General features: G+C 50.7%; 1 protein-coding gene across 3 annotated transcripts in view; it reads left to right on the plus strand.

Annotated features, from left to right (window-relative positions):
- The first annotated feature begins 1,071 nt into the window (after positions 1–1,071).
- The window catches only part of HCK (HCK proto-oncogene, Src family tyrosine kinase), a 33,798-nt gene continuing 22,358 nt past the window's right edge, over positions 1,072–12,511 (plus strand). Inside the window, exons 1-2 of one of the 3 annotated variants that reach the window (XM_050918331.1) lie at positions 1,072–1,457; positions 11,890–11,944. The gene's annotated coding sequence lies outside the window, so the exon portion shown is untranslated. Of the gene's footprint in view, positions 1,458–10,941; positions 11,083–11,536; positions 11,556–11,889; positions 11,945–12,511 lie in introns of those variants that run through there. The other 2 variants (XM_050918330.1, XM_050918333.1) reach the window with 2 other exon arrangements.

A 12,511-nucleotide genomic window follows, 5' to 3' on the forward strand; every position in this document is an offset into this window, starting at 1 on the left:
TTCCTACATATTCTGAGAGGGGTCTTCCCACCAGCAGGCTCCTGACCTGGCCCATTCTCTGCAGACACGAGCAGGTTGATACTCAGCAGTCTGAAAGGAAGAGTGAGGAATTCAGATGGGAGAGATGGCCAGTCAGAATTTGCTGCCTGTTGTTCCAGGGAAGGGAATGGGGATGGAGAATGCTGGCAATGGGCAAACACTTCCCAGATCTGCCACTGCTAACAAGGAGGAGGAAGGAGGTGCTGAGTGTTCATTAAGGGCCTGATCCAGTCTGGCTCTAACAGAGCAGCTCCAATACTGCTAAGAGAAATGCTCCTTAGCCATTTCCAAGCAGGGAACAGATTCTAAGGAGGCACAAACTAGGATGGGAAGCCATTTCAGGAGACAGCGCCTCATGGCAGGGACACCATCAGAACTTCTGGACTTTCTCCTGCCGACTGTCTGGATGTTATAAGAACTGACAAATGTTGATATGGCCCAGCACTTCACCCCTGTGCTGATATGGCAGCCCCAAGTCTGAGCATCTCTTACCTCACCTTTAACCAGGAAAAAGTTCCTAACTGTCAGGGTAGTTAAACACTGGAATAGATTGCCTAGGGAAGTTGTGGAATCTCCATCTCTGGAGATATTTAAGAGTAGGTTAGATAAATGTCTATTAGGGATGGTCTAGACAGTATTTGGTCCTGCCATGAGGGCAGGGGACTGGACTCGATGACCTCTCGAGGTCCCTTCCAGTCCTAGAGTCTATGAGTAACTGTGAAACTGGTCCCTGTGGATACTGGTGAAGGAAGGCTCCAACCACTGTTTGCCAGGTAAATATCAGACAGAGAAGAAAAACAGCCAAAACCCTCCACCCCCCAGCACCTGAGCAACATCTGAGCTGTATGGCCTAATGCAGACGTCATGGCTTGGAGAGCAGGGAGGGGAAGTTCAGGGGTATTTCCTCTTTTCTCGTCCCCAGAGACTGTGAGCTAGTTCATGCTTTAGACAAATGACCTCCCCTTGTCCCCTCCTCTTCCACCTCTGTGACTGCCCCATTGATGGGAAGAGGGCCAGCTGGGCATTCCAGTGCAGCTGAGCAAGAAAGAACAGTCTCTGAGCAGTTCCTGTGGCATTTCTGTCCGTTTCAGGACATCCTCTGCAGGGCTGTGGGCTTCTTTTGTTGCTGTTTTGTTTCATTCACCCAGACTGTCCGCGCTCTGCCTCGCCGGGGGATGGGAAGCTGCCGGGGCACAAATTAACGGATGGAAAGGAATATTTTTATGTCCTATGTGAATATTGTGCCCTTAGATCTAAGTCTGCTGGGGACCTCCTCAGCCCGCTAGAAGTCTGCTAAAATCCCAGAACATGGCCTAGCAGCTTCACCTAACCTCTGGAGGGAGTTTGACCACAAAACACTGGATCGTACTAATAATACTTAGCAGCTGCCATCGAAGGATCTCAGAGCACTTTCTAAGGTGAGTAATGTCATTCTCCCCATCTTACTGAAGCCAAAGTAGAGGGGTGAAACAATAGGACTGAGGCTCCACAGAGAGTCACTAGCAGAGCGGAGGCCAGTGCCCTGTTCCCAGACCTAGCAGGGCATAGACGCTGGAGCTGGCAAAGACAGGTCAGGGAATTCATCCAGCTACCCATGCAGGATGCAGTCCCCTTCTTAGAGGACTCACGGGATGTTAAATTCATGCTGCCCTTGATTTGAGAACAAGCCCAGACTGGCTTATAAAACTTGATCTGATTTGAGGTCCTTTCATAAAACTGGGCTTCTTTAGACAAAGTTTACTGCCATTTAATCTGTAAATCTACTATCATGTTAGTCATATTACAGTGCACTGGCTAGTGTATGTGTGTGCCATTTGCCTCTTCTGGAGAGAATTACAAATGTTCAGCTGTGTGCCATATCACCTGTAGTGCGAATGGAGAGTCTTCTGTCGCTGAGGTAGTAGGGCTCTGTGATGTTGGAGCAGAAGCAACTGAGTTCTTTCCATATCATTGCTGTGATGCTCCAAAGGGTCGAGGTGTGTGGTACAGTGACAGCTGTGAAGTCCTAGTTGGCTCCAGCGGGGATACAATGTGCAGTGAGATAAAGGAGTTGGTAGGTGGGCCTGGACTCAGCTTCTGGATGGAGAGAAATCAGTCATTGTACTTAGCATCTGGTGTCATTCTCCCTTCGGGGATTTTATTCCTCACCATCTCTTCCTATTACCTCTGCCCATTCATGATGCACCCCCTGTTCTCTCATGAACAAGGTTTATCTCCTGGACCCGCTGGGAGGAGGGAGATGAGGCTGGGGATTTACACACTATAGGGGCCAAAGCAGCATATTGCAACATGTCTAAATACCTGACCCCCATTTGTGTGGCTAATTACCAGCTAGAAATACATGGAGTAGTCCGGAAAGGGCAATGGGACGTCAGCTACTTATGTCTGTATAACGAACCCCAGAACTGCACGTGATTTGTATAGACCCTAATCATAAAAGGGGGAGTGTGTGATGGTCTTCAAAGGCTCAGGATGCTGGAATGCCACAACTCCAATGTCTCTCTCTCTCTCCTTCTCTCTCTCTCTCACACACACACACACACACACACACACACACACATATTAAGGTTGCAAAGTCAAGCACTCAAAATTTAGGAAATACCAGAATTAAGGATGCCAGTGCCGCCCGTGTGCATATGCAATACAATACAGCCTGTAATTATGTGGTGCCATACTATTTTTTTCCACAGGCCTCTGCCTCATTCAATGCCCAGGCCAGTTAATGAGCAACAGTTCAACATTTTATTTGATTGTCATTGTTCAGTGTGTGCCCCAGCCCTTATCTACCACACCCTATTCAAACACCGCTCTGAGGATGGAATTATTAAGTTCCTCATAGATCTTTTCTATGGTGTTCATCACTATACTGTGTGAGTGCTTCACAAATACTAATTAATTTATCATCCCATGAGATGAAGGGGTGGTGTGACCCCCTCTCCCCCCATTTTCCAGATGGAGAACTGAGGCACAGAGAGATTATGAAAAGTTTCCACTAATTTTGGGTGCCCAAATTCAGAAGCCTTGGATCTGATTTTGCAGCATACACTGTACTTGGCATTGCTTAGCACTTTCTATGTTCAAAGCCCAGCTCCCACTGACTTCAGAGCAGCTGTGAGTGCTCAGCACTTCTGCAAATCAGATGCCAGGGTCTCAAGTGGTGCACTCAGAAAATGAGGAGCACACAATTAGTGACCACCTGGGAAATGCTTGGCTTAAGTAAGTGTCATAATTTCAGGGTAACTCCATTCCCCTTCTGTGGTCCCTTGAGGGCACCCATTTAAAGGTTTCTGTTTCCCATCCATCACTTCTCTTGGGCAGAGACCCACATCTCTATCTCCCTTCTGGCTGAAGATGTTAAGGCTGTACAGCTCCCTGCCTTCACTGCAGCAGCAGCTCCAGGCACCAGTGCTCCAAGCGCGTGCCTGGGGCGGCAAGCCATGGGGGGCGCCCTGCCGGTCCCTGCGAGGGTGGCAGTCAGGCAGCCTTCGGTGGCTTGCCTGCGGGAGGTCCACTGGTCCTGTGGGTTCGGCGGCAATTCAGCATCGGGTACACCGAAGCTGCGGGACTGGTGGACTTCCCGTGGGCAAGCTGCCGAATCTGTGGGACTGGGGACCTCCTGCAGGCAAGCTGCCAAAGGCAGCCTGTATGCCATGCTTGGGGTGGCAAAAAAGCTAAAACAACTCCTGCTTCACTGTGCTATCCCCAGCAAGCCAGGCTGCCCAAACAGGTCAATGTCTGTGCTTTGCTTTCTCTCTGACGGCTATGAGTGGAGTCAGAGCTGTCACTGTACTGCATCCCTCAACCATTTAGAGCTTTACAGGAATGATGGGGAGAAAACTCAGCTGCTTCTGCTTCAGCATCACAGATTCCTACTCCCTTAGCCACAGAAGACTCTCCATTAGCACTATAGGTGATATGACATGCAGCTGAGCAGTTGTGATGCTCTCCAGAAGAGGCAAGTGGCACACATATACACTAGCCAGTGCACTGTAATATGAATAACATTATAATAGATTTACATATTAAATTCAAGTGTCCCAGTGAACTGCCTGTAGTTATGTCACCACACAGCTCCTTCTAGGCAAGCACATTATTCTTGAGATAAAAGTGTTACAGAGAAAACATATTAAAACAATGAAAGAATCTACATGCATGCTAAAAATCTTACCAGATGTCACGCATCCGTCTTATGGGGCACTAGTAGGTAAAATCCTTCCAACCCTTCCCCAAGGATTGGGACTCCCCTTAGACAGAAGGTCCTGTCCATTTGCTGGATCAGAAAGCAGGCCATGAGCCAGTTTACATTCAGGCTATTCATCCAAAAGTCATTTCTTTGTCTATTGGTGCCTGGAGAATCCAGTCTGAACTAGTATATGCAAGTGTCCCCAAGAGGCAGTACCTGTTGTGTGTGTGTGTAGGGGGGTTACAACCTGGTTGATTTGCCTTAGTCACTACCCATAGTGCTTAGTTCTTGAGGAGCTGTAGCAGCCCATCGCCTTGGAGAAGAACACAATCAGACATCATCCATTTGTTTAAAACAATGGACCCCAAAGATAGTGCTGGGAATTGTTCTGTCACCCAGCATCACACAGGAACTCTGGGGCAGAGTCAGGGATAGAATCCAGTTCTCCGGAGTCAGGGATAAAATCCAGCATTCATCTGCCTAAGCCATGAGACCATCCTTTCCCTTCCTTCAAACCCACGCCTCATTCGCTACACCGCCCTGATTAAACCCTAAAGCCAGTTCATGTTGTGCACCAACGGAGACAGTGCTTCCATCAAAAAACAGTATGTGATCATGTAATTAAAGACTGTATCATCATGCAGATACACAAAAGGGGGCTGAAGTAAGGTTGCAAGGGCAACCTGAATTCCAGCATTTCCTTATGTTTGACTTTGGCATCTTAATATTGTTCTTTTAACATAGTTACCAGGACTAATTTCCTAGATTTCTAACAGCAAAGCAAAAAAACAAAAAACAAATCAATCAAACAAACAAACAAAAAACCACTTCAGAAATTCCATCATGTAGCATTATAATGACAGCAGCATGGCTCATTGGGAGGGTTGGAACCTCTAAGGTACGTCTACACTACGGGATTATTCCGATTTTACATAAACCGGTTTTGTAAAACAAATTTTATAAAGTCGAGTGCACGCGGCAACACAAAGCACAATAATTTGGCGGTGTGCATCCATGTACCGAGGCTAGCGTCGACTTCTGGAGCGTTGCACTGTGGGTAGCTATCCCCTAGCTATCCCATAGTTCCCGCAGTCTCCCCCACCCACTGGAATTCTGGATTGAGATCCCAGTGCATGATGGTGCAAAAACAGTGTCACGGCTGATTCTGGGTAAATGTCGTCACTCATTCCTTCCTCTGTGAAAGCAATGGCAGACAATCATTTCGCGCCCTTTTTCCCTGGATTGCCCTGGCAGATGCCATAGCATGGCAGCCATGGAGCCTGTTTTGCCTTTTTTCACTGTCACTGTATGTGTACTGGATGCCGCTGACAGAGGCGGTACTGCAGCACTACACAGCAGCATTCATTTGCCTTTGCAAGGTAGCAGAGACGGTTATCATCTCTATTGTACTGTCTGCCATGCCACTGTAAATTGACGATGAGATGACGATTATCAGTCATTCTGTACGATCTACTGCTGTCATGGGTGCTCCTGGCTGGCCTTCACTGAGGTCGGCCGGGGGAGCAAAGACAAAAATGGGAATGACTCCCCGGGTCATTCCCTCCTTTATGTTTTATCTAAAAATAAAGTCAGTCCTGCCTAGAATATGGGGCAAGTGTACTAGAGAACCAGTGTACCAGAGAGCACAGCCGCTCCATGCCGGATCCCGCAGAAATGATGAGCTGCATGCCATTCTAGGGGGTGCACCTGCAACAACCCCACCTGTTGCTTCCCTCCTCCCCCAACCCTCCTGGGCTACCGTTGCAGGGCCCCCCATTTGTGTGATGAAGTAATAAAGAATGCAGGAATAAGAAAAACTGACTTTTTAGTGAGATAAAATGAGGGGGAGGCAGCCTCCAGCTGCTATGATAGTCCAGGCAGGACATTAAATGGTGGGGGGGAGAGGAGCCCAGCCTCCCACTGCTATGAAGTCCAGGCAGTACAGAATCTTTTCTTTAGACATGAAGGGGTGGGGGCTGATGGAGCTCAGCCCCCAGTTGCTATGATGAGGACGGTTACCAGCCGTTCTGTACCATCTGCTGGGAATGACCGGGAGTCATTCCTATTTTTACCCAGACGCCCCCAGCCGACCTCACCGAGGCCAGCCAGGAGCACTCACAGGATGATGAGGACGGCTGTCAGTCATTTTGTACTGTACCATCTGCCACCGGGGAGGGGAGGGGAGGGGAGAGGATGCTGCTGTTCAGTGCTGCAGCACCGCGTCTACCAGCAGCATGCAGTAGACATACGGTGACACTGAAAAAAGTTAAGAAACAATTTTTTTCCCTTTTCTTTCATGGGGGGGGGGGGGTAATTTGACAAGATATACCCTGAACCACCTCGGACAATGTGTTTGACCCTACAGGCATTGGGAGCTCAGCCAAGAATGCAAATGCTTTTCGGAGACTGCGGGGACTGTGGGATAGCTGGAGTCCTCGGTACCCCCTCCCTCCCTCCATGAGCATCCATTTGAGTCTCTGGCTTCCCGTTACGCTTGTCACACAGCACTGTGCTGTGGTCTCTGTCTATCATAGCCTGGAGATTTTTTCAAATGCTTTGTCATTTCGTCTTCTGTAATGGAGCTGTGATAGAACCGATTTGTCTCCCCATACAGCGATCAGATCCAGTATCTCCTGTACGGTCCATGCTGGAGCTCTTTTTGGATTTGGGACTGCATCGCCACCCGTGCTGATCAGAGCTCCACGCTGGGCAAACAGGAAGTGAAATTCAAAAGTTCGCAGGGCTTTTCCTGTCTATCTGTTCAGTGCATCCAAGTTCAGATTGCTTTCCAGAGTGGTCACAATGGTGCACTGTGGGATACCACCCCGAGGCCAATACTGTCGATTTGCGGCCACACTAACCCTAATCCGATATGGTAATACCGATTTCAGCGCTACTCCTCTCATCGGGGAGGAGTACAGAAACCGGTTTAAAGAGCCCTGTATATCGATATAAAGGGCCTCGTGTGGACGGGTGCAGGGTTAAATGGGTTTAACGCTGCTAAAATCGGTTTAAACGCGTAGTGTAGACCAGGACTTAGATCCAGCCACTCAGACCTCTGCCTCTTGACATAATGCGGTAGTAGGCTGTTAGCAGTAGTAGGCTGCATCCTCTAGGTGGACCAGCGCTAGAGGGGACTAAGCCACACACTTTGCCAGGGGTTTCACAGATATTTGCTGACAGCCAAGTAACGGACTCTGGCATCTCGGGCTCCATTCCAGGTTCTGGGGCGAGTTGTGCTCTAGTGACACAGACTCTTCTGTCCATTCCCCGAGGCTTGATCCCTTCTGCTTCATCCCTCCAACATGTTCCTCTCCCAGTTCTGTCTCTTGCCCCGGGCTTAGGCTTCTCATCCAAGTCTCTTTGCCCAGCAAGTCCCAACCCAGTTCACCCCTCCTGGCTCCTTGTTCAGTCTATCTCTCCCCTCCTCGACCTATCTCCCAGTCCTAGTCTCCCTCCCTAGACTCCTCACCCAATCTCAGTCTCCACCCTCCCTCCCTGGCTCCTTGCTCAGGTCTCCCCATTCCATGACTCCTTGTCTGAGTCTCAGTCCCAGTTCTCTCCCCTGACCCACAACTCCTTGTCAGATCTGCCTCCCCCACCCTGCGTCCTGCCCCATTCTCCCATATTAGTGCCTGGTCCTAGTCTTCTTGTCCAGACAGTCCCATTTTCCCCCATCATCCAGCTCCTTCTCCTTCTCCAAGATCAGTGTATGATTCCCCCCATCCCGCATCCAACTAGATCCCAGGCTCCCACTTTTCCCTCACCGGCTCCCAGTCCCCAGCACCCACAGTCCTGGCCCAACCAGTTGGACCTTCCCCACCTGAGTCGCCATTCCAGTCTCTTTACCCAACTAGTCTGAGTCTTCCAACCCATCCCTGGCTCCCAGCTTCACCCTCCTGGCCTTCCTGCTCACCTAGTCCCAGTCCCAATTTCTCTCCCCCTTCCAGTCCCAGTCTCCCCAGACTCCATATCCCAATCCACTCCTTTCCCTCTCCTGCAGTCTCGTTTTTGTTCCCTCTGCATTCGAATCAGACAGCTTCCTCCTCTATACTGCCTGAGGGCCCTCCATGTGGTTACTGAGAGCACAGACAAGACATGATCCCTGCTCTGAGTTCTGGTGCCCAGCCCACCCCAGCGTAGAGAGAGAGAGCAGTCATTACAGCTTCTCTCCTGTAGCCCTGGGCTATAGAGAACATGTTCTGTGGGGATGGTGCATACACAGTCTGGTCAGCCCTGGAGCTGTGAGAGGATGGAGTGTGCTTAGTGAGGATGGACTCTTCCAAGATTTTAGTTGCTAAAACTGGAGAAGGCTCTACCAAGCATGTGCAAACTGCAATTTTTCCAAGGCTTCTAGCTTGGCCAAATTTGGGTAGATTTTCATGGGGATGGTAAAAGGAACATCCCTAACACAAAATCTACCCCTGCCAAATTTCAGGTCCCTGCTCCAATGCATAGAGGTGCTAGGGCCGTTCAAAGAAAAATTCACCAGAATTTTTTAACGCACATTTTCCCCTTAGCCAGCCTCGTTCTCAGAAATGGCCAACCTGTTTAGGCAGAAATAAAAAAAGTCAGACATCCAGAATGGAAAATTTCAGCCTGAACAGTTAAGGTTTGGCAACGTTGTAAGCCACTGAAAACAGGGTTTTGTAGTGGGAAGTGTCAGGCAACCTAATAATAGGCAGTGCTAGTTGCTGCTGCTAAGAACCCCAAAGAGAGAGAGAGAGAAAGAGAGAGAGAAAGTTGTTATACTCTTGTGTCTTTCACTAAAAGTTCATCCAATAAAAGACATTACCTCATGCAGCTTCTCTCTCATATTTAGAGAGACAGAAATGGAGAGAGCAAAAAAGATGCTTCGGGAGAGATGCAGGGACTCTCAGAGACACAGAATGGACTGTTTCAGTTCCTGTTCCTTGCAATTAACATTGCATTCCGGGTCAGTTCCAATAACTAAGAAGGAACTTGAGGTGTCGTCATACAACAAGTTCCTTAATTTTGCTCAGAAGAACCGATCTACTGGCAGCCATGAGTGTTCAATCTCTAGAAACAGCCCCAGTGAAATGCTGTTGACCTTTGATGTCAAGCGATAACGTTATTTTCTGATGATGCAAAAGGGGTTTTCAGCAAAGTGGACTATAGGTCAGATTCTGATCTCTGTTGCACGGGTCTAAATCCAGAGTAACTCCAGAGATAATGCACGTACTGGGGAGTCTGATGCCCCGTTGCCAGAGCAGAATGGTAACATTTTAAATCCACTTTCACAGATATTGGTGACAACACAGGGAGAAAGGCAATGGAGAGTCAAGCCCTGGATGATGGTCTTGCACCAAATGAACATCTTTGTCCAAGACTCTGGTTGCTAGTGGGCTGACACAACAGTTTTGGGGTCGATATGGTGATGCCCAGGAGCTTGGGCTCACCATGGGATTCACAGCTGATGTGGCCCGTGAGAGTTGTGTGAATATTCTGAGCAGAGTCAGATTTGGGGAGAGGGGCCAAATCAGCTTCATTAAGTTCACAAAGGGAGAGTGAGCGGCAGGGAGGAGACCGCTGTAGGAGTGGCCAGGGATATTTTTCTCCATTATGTTTGTTTTGTGTAGTTACAATCCAATGAAGCCCGTGAGAATTCCTAATATATACATGCAAATTATATTGTGACTGCCTCATAAATATGAAAATACATTCTCTAAAGAATTGGTTATGGGTACAGCTTCTGCAGCGTGCTGATCCTGGCAAACTCCATGCTCCCACGTCCAGTTCACACCATAGGGCTTGGCTCCCTTTAGGGGGATGGGAGCTCTGGTTGGGGGTGGGACATCATGATGTTCCCCAATAAATCAGACAGGGACAGATGGGAAGTTCTGCATTTATTATTCTCTGATTCTGTGAGTGATTAGGAATGCCTCTGGCTCCAAACCAGCTCTCTGGGTGGGGGCCTGGAGGTGGTTTCTTCTTAGAGAGAGAGAGAGAGAGAGAGAGAGAGAGAGAGAGAGAGTGTGTGTGTGTGTGTGTGTGTGTGTGTGTCCAAAGCGCAGGCCACATGGAGCTGCCAAGTGCCCTTCACGTGGGATTCATTGCTGGGGTGATGTTTAAAGCCTCTCACTGAACTCCTGGAGGTTTGTAGGGCACAGCAAGCTCCTGGATGCTGCAAGCTAGGGAAGAGCGAGGTCTTGCCAGAAGAGCTGGCGGTGTCATTGCTCGGGTGCTCGGTGCTGCAGTATTTTCCCAAATCTCACTCCGGAGTTTTTTGTTTGAAATTTCTCTCATGAAAATTGTCACAGCCTGAGAGACCTGCAGTCTCGCACTGTGCCCCCCTCCGTCTCTTCCCACCAGCCTGGCGCCCCCTGCTCTCCTCCCAGCATGGCACACGCCCTCCTGCGGCTGCCTAGCCTAGACACGGAGCCGTTACACTGCTTCTGCCCCCTTCAGGGGCATTATACCGGCATAAATCCAGTAGCCGGGAGCGGGGAGCCGGGCCCAGCGTCTCTGAGGGCGGGTGACAAGCAGCTCCCGAGGGGCAGGGACCGAACTCCTCGCTGGGCAGAGGAGGGCTCAGGCCCAGGGGCCGGTGGCCGGAGTGGAAGCGGAGCAGGAGGGTTCGGCAGATGCCAAGCGGATAGTGAGCAGGGTTCACAGCCTGTGGGCGGCGCCCAGGATCGGCTCCCGCGGGCGGGGGCAGGGTTTGCTGTCCACTTCGCAGCGGGTTCAGGGCAGAGCGGCCCCGGGCTGGCGGGGGACCCAGAGCCGGGGAGCAGCGGGGGCTCCCAGCCCGAAGGGGCCCGTCGCCGGGCGGCTCCGCGGGGAGACATGCAGCAGACAGGGGGGCTGAGCCCCAGGCGGACCCGCGGCTGCAGGCGCTGGTGAGCTCGCCGGGCTGCAGAGCAGGGGAGCCCGGCACCCGGCCCCGACGGGCGGCCAGCAGCGCTCGGTGGGGCCCCGGGGAAGGAGCGGCCGGCGGGGCTGAGCCGGGGTCTCTGGAGGATTCGTGCCGGCCCCAGAGCCCGGGCACCGCGCTCCGGAGGTGCCGTGGGTGGGACCAGGGCAGGGCGCGGACTGTGCCTGGACGCCCCGGCTGCGGTGCGCGAACCCCCGGCCGGGCGGGGAGGTGCGTGGGCAGGCGGCGCGCTCTGCAGGGCGAGCTTTGCAAGGGGGCTGGTTGCACCGCGGTGCGATGCTCTGGGCTGCAGGGGCTCCCCGGGCAGGCTGGGCTCAGCTGAGCCCGAAGTCACCCTCGCGTCTGGCCAGGCTGCTGTGCGGAGTCATTATTTAATGTTTGGAAAGTGCTTTGGAAAGGCCAAGCAGTTCAGCAGAGCTGTGGCTGGGTCCCAGCAAGGTTAGTGGTGTAGGAAGAGAGGAACTGCCAGATGGGAGCAGGTAGTGGCTTGTCTGACTTTATCCTGTCTCCGTTCCTGACCGGTACCAGCTTCTGCAAAGTCAGGTGCAAGAAATGATTCAGGGCAATGATGGGATAACCTGTCCTCAGGGCAGGGTTCTGCCTCCTTCCCTTTAATCCACTCTAGTAAAGTTTGTGCCGGGGAATGTGCACACACAGACACTGTATGTTTGGGTGCCTGCAAATGGAGCACCTGGATGGAGTGTGTTGGAAGGTTATTTATGAATTAAAGAACTGAAGGTCGACTTTTCATACCGTGTGGTCTTTTTTTCAGGAACTGAAGCTTATTGCCAGGTTGTGGAGAAGGAACTGAAGTTATCAACATAGAGGTAGGGTTGTTTTTTTTACATTTGTAAAATGAAATAGCTGAAATATTGACACACGAGTTCAGTTCCCCTTAAAAATTGCTGATGTGTGTGCATCCCTGAGAGTTAGGTACTGGTAACTCTTAATGAGACACCCTCCCCCCCAAACACGCTTACAACCAGCTACACTCCTCCACTGTACAATGCCCCAAATCTACAACTGGAGCTTGGCTTCCTGCACTCTGAGGCAGGCAGTGTTGTTACATCACAAGGGGTTTCTGTTATTGCTACAGGTCTGGGGATAATTTCGTCCTTGCTGATGTAACTGCTGACTTCAGTTCAGTGACATGGCAATGAATTTGGCCTCTGCTGTTTCACACATTGTGGTGACTTTGAAAAATGAGGTGCACAACACCTCTTTCCCTCTCCTCCTCCAGAATATGTCTTGTATCCTCTCTCTCAGACCCTTGCTCATGGTGAAGTCAGCATCTCAGGCTGGAGCCACGTGACAGTCACTAGATCTGGACTTCCAGTACAATGACTATCAATTTCAGCAGTGACAGCTGTTCCAGACCCTGACCTCTTCTTCAC

The sequence above is a fragment of the Gopherus flavomarginatus genome, chromosome 11 (genome assembly GCF_025201925.1).
Source record: "Gopherus flavomarginatus isolate rGopFla2 chromosome 11, rGopFla2.mat.asm, whole genome shotgun sequence".
NCBI lineage: Eukaryota > Metazoa > Chordata > Testudines > Testudinidae > Gopherus > Gopherus flavomarginatus.